Consider the following 13,181-nt stretch of genomic DNA (forward strand, 5'->3'; position numbering starts at 1 on the left):
GTCTATAATGTTCAGATATAAACTCTATCATACAGGATGCAGTGATGAGTCTATAATGTTCAGATATAAACTCTATCATACAGGATGCAGTGATGAGTCTATAATGTTCAGATATAAACTCTATCACACAGGATGCAGTGATGAGTCTATAATGTTCAGATATAAACTCTATCATACAGGATGCAGTGATGAGTCTATAATGTTCATAATGTTCAGATATAAACTCTATCATACAGGATGCAGTGATGAGTCTATAATGTTCAGATATAAACTCTATCACACAGGATGCAGTGATGAGTCTATAATGTTCAGATATAAACTCCATCACACAGGATGCAGTGATGAGTCTATAATGTTCAGATATAAACTCTATCATACAGGATGCAGTGATGAGTCTATAATGTTCAGATATAAACTCTATCACACAGGATGCAGTGATGAGTCTATAATGTTCAGATATAAATCACTATCATACAGGATGCAGTGATGAGTCTATAATGTTCAGATATAAACTCTATCACACAGGATGCAGTGATGAGTCTATAATGTTCAGATATAAACTCTATCATACAGGATGCAGTGATGAGTCTATAATGTTCAGATATAAACTCTATCATACAGGATGCAGTGATGAGTCTATAATGTTCAGATATAAACTCTATCATACAGGATGCAGTGATGAGTCTATAATGTTCAGATATAAACTCTATCATACAGGATGCAGTGATGAGTCTATAATGTTCAGATATAAATCACTCTATCATACAGGATGCAGTGATGAGTCTATAATGTTCAGATATAAACTCTATCAAACAGGATGCAGTGATGAGTCTATAATGTTCAGATATAAACTCTATCACACAGGATGCAGTGATGAGTCTATAATGTTCAGATATAAACTCTATCAAACAGGATGCAGTGATGAGTCTATAATGTTCAGATATAAACTCTATCACACAGGATGCAGTGATGAGTCTATAATGTTCAGATATAAACTCTATCAAACAGGATGCAGTGATGAGTCTATAATGTTCAGATATAAATCACTCTATCATACAGGATGCAGTGATGAGTCTATAATGTTCAGATATAAATCACTCTATCATACAGGATGCAGTGATGAGTCTATAATGTTCAGATATAAACTCTATCATACAGGATGCAGTGATGAGTCTATAATGTTCAGATATAAACTCTATCATACAGGATGCAGTGATGAGTCTATAATGTTCAGATATAAACTCTATCATACAGGATGCAGTGATGAGTCTATAATGTTCAGATATAAACTCTATCATACAGGATGCAGTAATGAGTCTATAATGTTCAGATATAAACTCTATCATACAGGATGCAGTGATGAGTCTATAATGTTCAGATATAAATCACTGTATCATACAGGATGCAGTGATGAGTCTATAATGTTCAGATATAAATCACTGTATCATACAGGATGCAGTGATGAGTCTATAATGTTCAGATATAAACTCTATCATACAGGATGCAGTGATGAGTCTATAATGTTCAGATATAAACTCTATCATACAGGATGCAGTGATGAGTCTATAATGTTCAGATATAAATCACTCTATCATACAGGATGCAGTGATGAGTCTATAATGTTCAGATATAAATCACTCTATCATACAGGATGCAGTGATGAGTCTATAATGTTCAGATATAAACTCTATCATACAGGATGCAGTGATGAGTCTATAATGTTCAGATATAAACTCTATCATACAGGATGCAGTGATGAGTCTATAATGTTCAGATATAAACTCTATCATACAGGATGCAGTAATGAGTCTATAATGTTCAGATATAAACTCTATCATACAGGATGCAGTGATGAGTCTATAATGTTCAGATATAAATCACTGTATCATACAGGATGCAGTGATGAGTCTATAATGTTCAGATATAAATCACTGTATCATACAGGATGCAGTGATGAGTCTATAATGTTCAGATATAAACTCTATCATACAGGATGCAGTGATGAGTCTATAATGTTCAGATATAAACTCTATCATACAGGATGCAGTGATGAGTCTATAATGTTCAGATCTAAACTCTATCATACAGGATGCAGTGATGAGTCTATAATGTTCAGATATAAACTCTATCATACAGGATGCAGTGATGAGTCTATAATGTTCAGATATAAACTCTATCACACAGGATGCAGTGATGAGTCTATAATGTTCAGATATAAACTCTATCACACAGGATGCAGTGATGAGTCTATAATGTTCAGATATAAACTCTATCATACAGGATGCAGTGATGAGTCTATAATGTTCAGATATAAACTCTATCACACAGGATGCAGTGATGAGTCTATAATGTTCAGATATAAATCACTATCATACAGGATGCAGTGATGAGTCTATAATGTTCAGATATAAACTCTATCACACAGGATGCAGTGATGAGTCTATAATGTTCAGATATAAACTCTATCATACAGGATGCAGTGATGAGTCTATAATGTTCAGATATAAACTCTATCATACAGGATGCAGTGATGAGTCTATAATGTTCAGATATAAACTCTATCATACAGGATGCAGTGATGAGTCTATAATGTTCAGATATAAACTCTATCATACAGGATGCAGTGATGAGTCTATAATGTTCAGATATAAACTCTATCATACAGGATGCAGTGATGAGTCTATAATTTTCAGATATAAACTCTATCATACAGGATGCAGTGATGAGTCTATAATGTTCAGATATAAACTCTATCATACAGGATGCAGTGATGAGTCTATAATGTTCAGATATAAATCACTATCATACAGGATGCAGTGATGAGTCTATAATGTTCAGATATAAACTCTATCACACAGGATGCAGTGATGAGTCTATAATGTTCAGATATAAATCACTATCATACAGGATGCAGTGATGAGTCTATAATGTTCAGATATAAACTCTATCACACAGGATGCAGTGATGAGTCTATAATGTTCAGATATAAACTCTATCATACAGGATGCAGTGATGAGTCAATAATGTTCAGATATAAACTCTATCATACAGGATGCAGTGATGAGTCTATAATGTTCAGATATAAACTCTATCATACAGGATGCAGTGATGAGTCTATAATGTTCAGATATAAACTCTATCATACAGGATGCAGTGATGAGTCTATAATGTTCAGATATAAACTCTATCATACAGGATGCAGTGATGAGTCTATAATGTTCAGATATAAACTCTATCATACAGGATGCAGTGATGAGTCTATAATGTTCAGATATAAACTCTATCATACAGGATGCAGTGGTGAGTCTATAATGTTCAGATATAAATCACTGTATCATACAGGATGCAGTGATGAGTCTATAATGTTCAGATATAAACTCTATCATACAGGATGCAGTGATGAGTCTATAATGTTCAGATATAAATCACTATCATACAGGATGCAGTGATGAGTCTATAATGTTCAGATATAAATCACTATCATACAGGATGCAGTGATGAGTTTACAACTTCTGTAGGAGAGTACAGAATGTGTTAGAACACATACTAGCAGAGACAATATGTTTAATGTAATTATAAGGATCGCTAGTGAAACAAAAAATACCACGGTCATAATATGGACATACCTAGGAATAGGTGCCAAAAATAAATAAACAAATAATACATTTTTGTATGTTTTTATATCAAAATTCTACTTTTACTTCCTGAAAGAAAATGTACTGTGTGATGACATGCTGTAGATATGTAGACCTGTATGAATATAAATGAATCATGATTTCATCATTACCCTGTTTGATTCCCATAGCTCAGGCTCCTCCAAACACAGCTGATTTTAATTACAGAACTACTCTGTTTTTAATCTCATTTTAAGATGATGTCCAGACGGCGTATTACTCATTGTAAACTTAATCAGCACTAAAATATGTATCTGATAGCCTGCAGGCTACAAACACTAGCACTGTGCTCCACACGACTGCAGAGAGTGAGGTTCCACCGTGCCATAGCCTGAAGGGATGGAACCTTCTGATTGGTGGCGGGCCGTTTCAGACTGAAACTTAAAAATAAAATTACCGATAATGTCATGGTTTCTCACACTGGTGTGAGAAATCATAGCAGAGAGAGAAATATTCTCTTTCTGGTGGGTGCAGAAATGGGGAAGAGGGTGAGAGGGTGATGCCAAATATTACAGAATATCGGGCATCTAATCAAACAGGATATTTGATTGACATATTCCACAAAATAATATTTTTGGTTCAAATTGAATTGTTGCTGGTCCTTTAAGTACCCAGCCTGTCCACCAAGGTGTGGCATAGGTCACACCTTTCAGCCAATCAGGTGAGGGCCGCATCATAACAACCATATATGGCTTTGCCAGATGAATGGGCAAAACGTTTAAACGCTGCCAGCGCCACTCTGTTCTATCGTAGCACGTCGCTCACGGCCTCCTCGAAACATGGCCGCCCGGGATGAACTGGATGAATTGGAACGCGTGTTCCTTTGCCTGGCTCACGCAGAGAGCGATGTGCAGCTACAGGATGCTATCTCCAGGTTCCTGGCCCCCGTTCTCCTGACGCTCCGCTGCCTCCGCAGCGTTCAGGACGGAGGGCAGAGCAAAGCCATGGAGCTGCTGGTCCACCTGCCGACCCAAGATCCAGTTTCCGGTAGAGGCGCTGCTGCTGCAGTACCGGGACCCCGCGGCCGCGGCCCTCACACATTTCACCATCATCTACATCCGGATGGGTTTCCCTCGTCTGGAGGCGGGCAAACAGTATGAACTGGCCCCTGCCCTGCTCGCTGCCCTGGAGGGCAAGCCTCGGTCCCAGCAGGACATTCTGATGCACCTTCTCATCCCTGCACTGTACCACATGCAGTACCTCCCCGACCAGCCCAGGGACGCCTCCCCCTTCACGCTGACAGAGAGACCCGAGACGGCGCGACTGCTGCTGGAGTTCATGCTGGACGTCCTCCTCCTCCTCCTCCTCCTCCTCCTCCTCCTCCTCCTCCTCCTCCTCCTCCTCCTCCTGCCCCTGCCAGGGAAGCATCGTTGGAGGCGGTACGGAGGTGGCAGCCGGCCACGGTCTCCCCCAGCCGCCCCCGGGGATGAGTGTCTACGCTGCCACCAGGGTGGTTGGAGAAGCCCAGTGGAGCGACGAGCAGCTGGAGCGGTGTAAGTCGGGCATAGTGAGGTTCCTGGAGGCCGGGCGGGTTCCGGAGGTCGACGCCGTGGTGCATTTGGTGGTCGCCTCCACGGACTCCCGGCACAGCGTGGCCGCCGCCGCCGATCTGCAGCTGAGGAGCAGACAGAGCGCAGTGGATTGGAACGATCCTTCCGTCGTCAGCAGGATGTACGAGGTCTACCTGGGCCACGTTCCTCTCAGAACCAAGGGGGCGGCCGCCGCGAGGCCGGAGCTGAAACGCCGGCCGGCGAGCACCAGGGTCAAACTCAAGATCCTGCCACATCTTCTGCGGTCCCGTCTGGCGGCGGAACGCTTCCCTGCCAACGTCCAGGTCGTGTACGGCGGTCTGTTTGGAGCCGACGCCAACAGCAGACTGTTGGCTCTCAGCCTGCAGTTCGTGCATCACATCTGCGCCTTCTGTCCCGACACCAACGAACCTCTGGGCCTGATGCTGCTCAACGGTCTCACCAAGCTCATCCACCAGTACGAGGGAGACCCCAAGTCGCTGGGCGTCGCATACTTTGCTGTCGGGAAGCTGTCGAGCCGCATGCCCCGGCTGTTCGCCAAGGATATCGCGTTGGTCCAGCAGTTGTTTGAGTCTATGTGCCGGACGGGGGAGCCGGACGTCCGTCTGGCCATCCAGGAGGCTCTGTCCATGATGGTAGGAGCATATGCCAACCTGCAGGGGGCGCCGCTCACTCTGATGGAGGCTCTAGTGGCTGCGTACATGGGGAGGCCCGAGGTGCAGGCGCGCCAGGTGGCCATCAAGTTTGCCAACACAGTGTTTGCGCCCGATCATGTGCCCTCCAGATACCTGCTGCTATTGGCCGCAGGAGACCCGAGAGAGGAGGTGCGCGGGGAGGCCCAGAGGGTGCTGAGGGCCTTTAACACCAAGAGCACGAAGGAGGAGGAGGGCTCAAAACCACTGCCCTCCTTCACCGACATGGTGGTCTATGTCCAGGAGAAAGCAGCTCAGAGTATGACAACGCCAGCCAAGTACGTTGTTGGAACCTCCACTCTGCCCTTTGACCCCTCTGCGTTCAGAGAGATCGTGCTGTACCTGAGGACGTGTCTAGCCTACAGCGCCGGGGGCGGGGCCACGCCCACGTCCAAGAGCCCGGTGATGGACATGCAGGACGACGCCCCCGCCATCGGCCGCTACGTCCACACGCTGCTGAACCCCAGACCTCCCGGTCCAACCCGGTACACGTCTACGCTGACTTGCTCCAGCAGCTCCTGACGGCCGTAAGCGGAGTCCCGGTCATGTACTGTCTTATAGAGGTGGTGTCTGTCTGCCCACAGAAACTGGCTCCGCGGTTTGTTGACAAAATCGACTGGATTAAAAGTCTGATGAACACAAACAAGGAAGACGTGAGGGAGCTGCCGGCCCAGCTCTACGCCGTGGTCGTTTCCTCCATGTCTGGGAACGAGCTGAAGACGGCCGTGTACAACATGGTCAAGATCACCGAAGACAAACGTAGTCCTGAGACTCAGCACAGGGCCGTCGTGGCTCTGGGCCACATGGTGGGCAGGTACATGAGTCAGAGGAATGCCGTAGATCAGCACATGAACACCACACCCCAGGAGGACGAGGCTGTCGCCACGGCCACCAGGGCGATCGGTTCCTTCCTGGACAGCGGTAGCGCACCGCTGGCTGTGGCAGCATGTGCGGCGCTGGGGGAAATCGGACGCAACGGGCCCTTATTGGTGCCCTCGGAGGGTGAGGGCTTCACCAAGCTGTCCCTGGTGGACAACCTGCTGGCTCGCATCCCCTCTGGAAAGGAAAGAAACAAGATGAAGGAGCGATCCGTCCAGACCTTGGGCTACCTTCCGGTGGGAGACGTGGACTTCCCCCATCAGAAGAGGATTCTGCGGGGTCTCATGGACTCTGTGGAGGCGAAGCAGGTTGAGCTGCAGTTCACGGTGGGAGAGGCCATCACCAGTGCTGCCTTGGGAAGCAGCTCCAGAGCCGGCAGGGACCCGTGGACCTGCACTGACGATCACTACAGCCCACCACTCATGTCACACGTTAAGAACAATGATGTGGTGCCGTGGGTCCTCAACTCCGTTCTGTCCAAGTACATACCCAGTCAGAACCCACATGTCCGACGAGCAGCCTGCATCTGGCTGCTCTCTCTGGTCAAGAAACTCGGCCATAACGAGCAGATCCGGTCCAACCTGAGGGAGATCCAGACGGCGTTCATCTCCACCCTGTCAGACCCCGATGAGCTGAGTCAGGATGTGGCGTCTAAAGGCCTGGGCCTGGTCTACGAGATGGGAGGAGAAGGTGACCAGCAGGAGCTGGTGTCCGCGCTGGTGGAAACACTCATGACCGGCAGGAGAGTGAAGCATGTGGTGTCAGACGACACGGAGGTGTTCCAAGGTGAAGCTTTGGGGAAAGCACCGGACGGACACGGCTTGTCCACGTACAAGGAGCTTTGCTCATTGGCCAGCGACCTCAACCAACCAGATCTGATCTACAAGTTCATGAACCTGGCCAATCACCACGCCATGTGGAACTCCCGCAAGGGAGCGGCGTTCGGGTTCCACGTCATCGCTGCGAAGGCTGGCGAACAGCTGACTCCCTACCTTCCACAGCTGGTGCCCCGCCTCTACTGCTACCAGTTTGACCCAAACCTGGGCATCCGCCAGGCCATGAGCAGCATCTGGGACGCGCTGGTCAAGGACAAGACCGTGGTGGACAAGCACCTGAAGGACATCCTGCAGCACGTCATCTCTAACCTGACCAGTAACACCTGGAGGGTTCGAGAGTCCAGCTGCCTGGCCCTCAATGAGCTGATCTGCGGACGCCAGGCCGACGACATCACGGAGCACCTGGCGGAGATGTGGGAGACGCTGTTCAGAGTCCTGGACGACATCAAGGAGTCTGTGAGGACGGCTGCAGACCTGGCCCAGAGGACCGTGGCAGTCATGTTACCCACCCTGCTGGACAAAGGCATCGTTAGCAATGTTCCGGAGGTCCGCTCGCTCAGCCTTCAGACCCTGGTGAAGGTCAGTAAGACGGCCGGCGCCAGGCTGAAACCCCACACCCCTCAGCTGATCCCAGCCCTGTTGGAGGCCCTCAGCACCCTGGAGCCCCAGCTCCTCAACTACCTCAGTGTACGAGCTACGGAGCAAGAGAGGAGCGCCATGGATGCAGCCAAGCTGACCGCTGCCAAGTCCTCCCCCATGATGGAGACCATTAACTTGTGTCTGCAGCATCTGGACGTGTCTGTACTGGGAGAGCTGGTCCCCAGGCTCTGTGAGCTGCTGAAGAGTGGGGTAGGTCTGGGAACCAAGGACGGCTGTGCCAGTGTCATCGTGTCGCTCGCGGTGCAGTGTCCCCGAGACCTCACCCCATACTCAGGTAAACTGATGAGTGCATCCATGACCGGAACGCCATGGTGCAGAAAGCGTTTGCCTTCGCTCTGGGCCACGTGGTCAGAGCAGCCAAGGACAGCAGTGTCGAAAAGCTACTGCTGAAGCTCAACGCCTGGTACCTGGAGAAAGAGGACCCGGCGTACAGGTCATCATGCGCGCAGACCGTGCACGCCATCAGCCTCCACAGCCCTGATGTGTTGAAGAGCCACGCCAGAGTAGCACTGCCCCTGGCCTTCCTGGGCATGCACCAGGAGGCGCCGGGCCGAGAGGAGGAGGAGAAGGGAGGGTGCCACGACGCCACGCTGTGGGCAGAGGTGTGGCAGGACAACGTCCCAGGAAGCTCCGGAGGCGTCAGGCTCTACATGACGGAGCTGATCGCCATTACCCAAAAGGCTTTGCAGTCTCAGTCCTGGAAGACGAAGGCTCAAGGTGCCGTTGCCATGGCGACCGTTGCCAAGGAGCAGACGGGCTCCTTGGTGGCGCCTCACCTCGGCACGGTGCTGAGCGCTCTGCTGCGGGGGCTGTCCGGAGGCACCTGGGTGGGCAAGGAGGAGCTGCTGAACGCCATCGGCTCGGTGGCATCCCGGTGCCGCTCCGAGCTGCAGAAGCCCCGCCCCGGCCAGCCCACCGTCTCCGAGATGCTGTCGGCGGTGATGAAGGAGTGCCGCCGCAAGAAGGAGCGGTTGACGTACAAGATGGCCCCCCTGCGCTGCGCCGGAGACGTGCTGCACAGCAGCCAGGAGGACGGCTTTAGCGACATGGCCGAGATCCTCCTCCCTCTGATCAGGAAGAAGTGTCCGGAGAGCGGCGGCGGCTGTCGGTCACTGGAAGAGAACGACGATGAGGAGGATGTGAAGGACGGCGAGCTGCGGACAGAAGCTCTGCTCTGTGCCTTGGACACGCTGGCAAAGAGCTGGCCCAGGAACCCACTCACCCAGGACGCTTTCCGGGCCGAGGTGTGTGCGCTCATGTGTGACAAGCTCAGGCTGAGCAGCTGGAGGGTGCAGCTGGGAGTCCTGCGGTGCATGAAGGCCTACTTCCAGGGCCTGGTGTTGCTCCAGAAGGACCACCATCACGACGGTCAGGATTCAAACACGCTGTCCCAGATCCTGTCAGAGACCTGCGCTGCCCTCACGTACCCGTTGGAAAACAAGAGCTACGCATCGGTGAGGACCGAAGCCTTGTCCATGGTGGAGCTGCTGCTGCGGAGGACCGGGGAGAGCGGCCGCTGGGACTGCCTGTCTCCAGAGAGCAGACGGCGGCTCCAGAGTTCTCTGTCCGGCCTGCAGGCGTCGGACGTCATGCCTGACCTGAAGGACCAGGCTCTGGAGCTCCTCAGACTCATCCAGAGCCATCAGACCAGAGAACCCCTGAACCACGCCTGGCTCTGAGCCTGAGGGTCCCCAAACACCCCAAAATAAATCCTATTAAGTTTGAACTGGGGACCCCCCCCCACACACACACTTTGTAAGGATAATATACATTTTATGAAGGCCATTTTAACTTTCTTTTTACATGTTTAACCCCAACATACCAAAAACAGCCAATCTACCATCTCAAAACACATTGCACTGTGACAAGCAGGGACGCAGATGGGGAGGGGGTTTGGACGTACTCAGTTCCTATTGGGTAGCTCTTATTTTGAAATCCCCCCCATTTTAGAGGACGTCTGATTTCTGTGTAGTCAAGCCATCATGATGCTAAACCTAGAACAATGACACACGCCTTACACTCGACTTTGGAGATTTCTATGAATCTACTCATATTGTACACGCTCATAGCGCGGCACCGAGTGCCGCGCTATGAGCTTGTAGATCTGAGCTTGTAGATCTGAGCTTGTAGATCTGAGCTTGTAGATCTGAGCTTGTAGATCTGAGCTTGTAGATCTGAACTTGTAGATCTGAGCTTGTAGAACTACTTTTAGATCTGATTATAAATCGTGAAAATTGGAGCAAATCTTTGAATATATATATATATATAATATTGTTTTAAGGCGAACATTTTTAACTCAAATCTGTGCTTCTGGGGGTCCCTGGAACAACATATTTTGAGATGGGGGTCCGTGGCCAAATACATATCATTTTGGGTGGTCCTTGACATGAAAAAAGTTTGAGAACCACTGATATTATATTATTATAGAAACACAGGGCTCAGAAGACATTTGTAGAATCCTCCAGAAGCAAAGATTTGAGTTTGAGACAAATGTTCACTTACAAAAACTACATTACACATTTTGCAAAAATGTTCATGATTTGTCTTTTTAATAGAATTTAATAGACTGTAAAGACGAAACGGAAGTGGGGAGGAAGCTTCACATCCGGTTTATATTCTAATCATGATCAGAGCTTCCGAGTCCCAGACTGTATGACCGGAAACATTTGAAAATTGTGGGAGGCAACAGTCTGGCCACGCGAGACTACCCCATGGAGACTTGAATTCATGGATATTTATTAGTTTGTGTCTCATCTCAGACAATAATGTGATGACCGGCAGCGGTTCCGGTAGGAGACACAAAAGAGTCTCCTTTGTATCTCCTACCGGAACCGCTGCCTACCGGTCCGCTGGTCATCAAATGATATTGTCTTAGGAATGAGACAAAAACTAAACAATATCCATGAATTCAAGTCTCCATGGGGTGACTAATAAATTTTTTTTGGGGGGTGAACTATCCCTTTAAGTTATGCCATAAACAGTCTATAAACTAACTAGTTACTAAGCCTCTAGTAAGAACCTTATACTCTCTAACTCAGTGGTTCTCAACCTGTGGGTTGGGACCCCCCCCAACATGATTTTGTGGGGGTTCCAGACCCCAGATGACAGTTAAGTGACAATTTAAGGACTTTTGAGACCTTTTTAATTACTCGAAAAAAGAAAAGAAAAATACCAGTACTGCATCAAAAGCAATCAACAAACTATAGTGAGCAAGATGATGATGTCATCTGTGATATAGTTTTACGGAGTTCCTCTTCATTAATTGCGCAGAATGATATTAGGCTTCCTCTGGAGTGATCTACATTTTTGCACCATGCACCATTTGCCGCATTTGCAGTGCTAGCAGCAGCATTCATAATACCAGCTCGAATGCTAAAGATTTTGTTTTCAAAAAATGATGCGAACTCATCACACTTAGCTTTAGAAGCAGGGAGCGACTGATCATGGGAGTGGTGATCACTACAGGTTTGAATATCACTGTTGACAGTATTATTGATAAGCCCGAACTAACAGACCACTATTTATTGTGTTTTAATATGACTGTCTCTAATCTAGGGAAAAACAATACAGAATATACTATAAAAAAACGTTTTTTTAGCTCATCTGCAGCAAACGAGTTTCCTCGTCATCTGGCGTGTGTGCAGGTGCCCCCCCTACTTGATGCTCCCTCAGTGAATGATATGGTTCAACATTTTAATCTCAAATTAGAGTCAGCTCTCTACATAGTGGCTCCTATGAAAACTAAAAAGAAACTTAACTCTAGAGTAACACCCTGGATCAACGAGCACATGCGCTCACTCAAGAAAGAATGTCGTAGAGCTGAGCGAATTTGGAGAAAAAAAAACCTCACTGTCCACCTAGAGATCTTTAAGAAGTCAACAGTGGCCTATAACAAAGCACTGCGCTTGGCAAGGCAGGCATATTTTTCAGGCATTATCAATGACAACAAGCAAAATGCCAGAGTCTTATTCTCTACCATTGAACATCTCTTAAACCCCCCCAGGCTTACAAGGAGTCGCTCCCTGCTTCTAAAGCTAAGTGTGATGAGTTCGCATCCTTTTTTTAAAACATTTTTTTTAGCATTCGAGCTGGTATTATGAATGCTGCTGCTAGTAGTGCAAATGCAGCAAATGGTGCATGGTGCAAAAGAGATCACTCCAGAGGAAGCCTAATATCATTCTGCGCAATTAATGAAGAGGAACTCCGTAAAACTATATCACAGATGACATCATCATCTTGCTCACTGGATGCAATACCCACCCCGTTTCTCAAAGAGGTTTTAGACAGTGTGATGGAGATATCCTAAGAATTGTAAACAGCTCTCTACTTTCAGGCGTCTTTCCAGACTCACTGAAAACGGCTGTAGTCAGGCCGTTACTCAAGAAACACAACCTTGATCCATTGGTGCTGGGTAATTATAGACCAATCTCTAATCTGCCATTTCTGGGCAAGGTCTCTGGGCAAACTATCTTTCATCAACTGGATGTGTTCCTACAGAACAATAAGGTTAATAACAAATTCCAATCTGGCTTCAGGAAAGGTCATAGCACAGAAACAGCACTTGTAAAAGTAATTAATGATCTTAGGGTGTCCGCTGACGACAAAAATGTATCTGTTCTCCTACTCCTTGATTTAACCGCTGCTTTTGATACGATTGATCACACAATTCTACGCATGGAGTACTGGATTGGTTTGTCAGGCACAGCCTTGTCTTGGTTTTACTCTTACCTAACAGGCAGAAGCTATTTTGTCAGTCTAGCTAACTTTGACTCAGACAAACACAACATCTGTTCTGGTATTCCACAGGGCTCAATTCTGGGTCCCTTATTGTTCTCCCTGTATATACTACCGCTGGGAGAACTCATCGCCGATCACGGAGTGAACTTCCATTTCTATGCTGATGATACCCAG

The 13,181-nt window shown here is 47.6% G+C and overlaps 1 pseudogene across 1 annotated transcript; it reads left to right on the forward strand.

The window, feature by feature from the left end:
- Positions 1 to 4,453: 4,453 nt before the first annotated feature.
- LOC308088887 (proteasome adapter and scaffold protein ECM29-like) lies at positions 4,454 to 9,949 on the forward strand (annotated as a pseudogene). The gene has a single exon. The product of its transcript is annotated as a proteasome adapter and scaffold protein ECM29-like (transcript).
- The last annotated feature ends 3,232 nt before the right edge of the window (positions 9,950 to 13,181 follow it).

The sequence above is a fragment of the Gymnoscopelus braueri genome (genome assembly GCF_963280865.1).
Source record: "Gymnoscopelus braueri genome assembly, chromosome: 7".
NCBI lineage: Eukaryota > Metazoa > Chordata > Actinopteri > Myctophiformes > Myctophidae > Gymnoscopelus > Gymnoscopelus braueri.